Source organism: Bubalus bubalis, chromosome 3 (assembly GCF_019923935.1).
Source record: "Bubalus bubalis isolate 160015118507 breed Murrah chromosome 3, NDDB_SH_1, whole genome shotgun sequence".
Taxonomy (NCBI): domain Eukaryota; kingdom Metazoa; phylum Chordata; class Mammalia; order Artiodactyla; family Bovidae; genus Bubalus; species Bubalus bubalis.
In genome coordinates, this window is record NC_059159.1 from 4,306,732 (window position 1) to 4,308,864 (window position 2,133).

The following is a 2,133-nucleotide window of genomic DNA, read 5'->3' on the forward strand; positions in this document are numbered from 1 at the left end:
TCTTGAAAAAAACCATGAAGAAAATTCTCAAGATAACAAAAATATTTGCAGCTCTATTTCACCCTTTTCTGACAACCTCTCCTTGGCTGTTTAAAAAGGAAACACCATGCTTTATTTCCCCCCAAAGATGATCTTCCTGTAGATTCGGTGGTACAGTAGAGGAGCCACGTAACTAAGTGGGCGGCCCGACTCCCCACACACCTACTGTCTGAATGAATAAACAAAGACGTCTCCCAGCTGGGTATTCCTTCACAATGCTAAATCCACTGTCTGTGGCTCTCCTTCCCTACTCTTGATTGAATTCTACCCTCAAAGCTCCTTCCAGGAATAGGGTAACCAGCAGAAACCTGGGTTACACCATGCAGTATATTTATCTAATGAAACATGAGCTCTGGGTACAATGAGCCATGCATTGCCACAGACACGCCATCCATCTGCTGAAAATAATCAATCTCAGAAAAGTCCTGGGAAAAGTTAAAATTGGGTACATACCAAGGATTAACAGAGGGTTCAAGGGCAAAACTGAAGTTATTTTATTGACTTGGAATCAGTGCCTGGGGAAAGGATTGGTCTTAAAAAAAAAAAATGCATGTGTCACGTAAAAGCCAGGGTTGCCGACACAGCAGGCACGCAGGTTATGCAGAGAGTTGCCTCTAACTGATCATTCCAGTTTCTGGTCAGAGGGATGCTCCCAGTTGGTCAGCTAAGAGAAATTTCATATCATCCTACAGCCCCACATAGGACCCTTAACCTTGGAAGAAAATACTATTAACAGCTACTATTATGAAGGAAATAGTGCACAACATTTCTTGAGTGCCTATGATATACCAGGACTATTTATGAAGATGCTTCGAATTAAAAAAAACCTCATGTGGTCCTTCTAAGAACCCTTTGAAAGTAAAAGTGCAAGTCACTGAGTCGTGTCCAACTCTTGGCAACCATAGTCTGTGGAATTCTCCAGTCCAGAGTCCTGCAGTGGGTAGTCTTTGCCTTCTCCAGGGGATTTTCCCAGCCCAGGGATTGAACCCAGGTCTCCTGCATTGCAGACGGATTCTTTACCAGCTAAGCCACAAGGAAAGCCCAGAACCCTCTGAAGTAGCTATTATTTTGTTGTTTAGTTGCTAAGTTGTGTCCAAGCTTTTGCAACCCCATTTACTGTAGCCTGCCAGGCTCCTCTGTCCATGGGATTTCCAAGCAAGAATACTGGAGTGGGTTGCCATTTCTTTCTCCAGGGGATCTTCTAGACCCAGGGCTCAAACCCGTGTCTCCTGCAGTGGCAGGCAAACTCTTTACCACTGAGCCACCAAGGAAGCCAAGTTGTTATTCCTCCCAGTTTACTGAGGATATCTGAGCTCTGCGACTGCACGCCAGCCACTGAGCGCAGCAGCGCACTGGCAGAAGGCCAGGAGAGGTGGGTGCTTGTCCCCAAGCGGCCCGGTTTCTTACTGAACAGACAAGGACTGTCCATCAGCTTTAATGATGCTCATCTCAGACTGATGGGATAGTAGCTGACCAGAATGGAGGGAAGGTTTTCTCTGGCAGGATCAGGGGTGCAGAGGATGAGAGTTCAAAGGAGACGTTCACATACCATGAAGCAGGAAGGGACAGATCACCGAGCCCGTCTCAGATGCCTCGGGCCAGGCTGGGTGCACGCAGCTGCCTTTATACTTGTTTGCGGGAGGAACTGCCAGAGCCACCACACACTCCAGACACTTCCTAATTTATATGAAATTGATTGACTGATTGATTGGATGCATGACATGTGGGGTCTTAGTTCCCTGACCAGGGATCGAACCTGCACCCTCTGCATTGGAAGTGCAGAGTCTTAACCACTGGACCACTAGGGAAGACCCAGCTCTAAACAAAATTATTCCTGAAGAAAAGAATCAGGTTCAGACAGGCATGTTTTGCGAAAATAAAGGTGAGGACTTGAAGTGAAAAGTGAGAAAAAGAAATGCAGTGGGCTTCCTCAGTCTCACCCTGGCTAAGAATACAAGCTCTCGAGTCAGCTAGACTTCAAGTGTGGATGCAGACTCTGTAATTTAGACAAAATAACTTTTCATTTGTAAAAGTGGGTTAAGACTGGAACCTACTGGGTCGGGTTGCTGCTGGATTTAATGAGTTAAAGCCCGT

At 46.2% G+C, this 2,133-nt stretch overlaps 1 non-coding gene across 1 annotated transcript; it reads right to left on the bottom strand.

Moving 5' to 3' along the window:
• Positions 1–1,774: 1,774 nt before the first annotated feature.
• TRNAG-UCC lies at positions 1,775–1,847 on the bottom strand. The gene has a single exon. It is a non-coding gene; the product is annotated as a tRNA-Gly (tRNA).
• Positions 1,848–2,133: the final 286 nt, after the last annotated feature.